The following is a 375-nucleotide window of genomic DNA, read 5'->3' as shown; positions in this document are numbered from 1 at the left end:
AAAAAAAAAAAAATTGACCAACCTCACGTTGCCATGTGTTCACACTATCTGTTCACACTATGTGTTCACACTTAGTTGTACCGACAAGGATGTAGTTGTACCAAGATTGCAAATAGTTGTACTTTTGATGTTTTTTCAGTTTAATTAGTATTACACTGACTTAAAACTATATTTAGTAGTTGTACAGTTTATGAATGTCAGTCTACCTACAATTAAGAGTATTCTATGTATTCATATATTAAAAATTTATACTTATATAACTTTTTCATCTCAACCTAGTGATTATTTATAAAGTGAACTTAAAAGTATAAGGAAACACTAGTTTAGATTCTTTCATAACGACCCTAAATATAAATATTTTTAAAAATTGTATTT

This window comes from Capsella rubella, unplaced genomic scaffold (genome assembly GCF_000375325.1).
Source record: "Capsella rubella cultivar Monte Gargano unplaced genomic scaffold, Caprub1_0 scaffold_6, whole genome shotgun sequence".
NCBI classification, from domain to species: Eukaryota; Viridiplantae; Streptophyta; class Magnoliopsida; order Brassicales; family Brassicaceae; genus Capsella; species Capsella rubella.
This window is presented reverse-complemented; position numbering follows the sequence as displayed.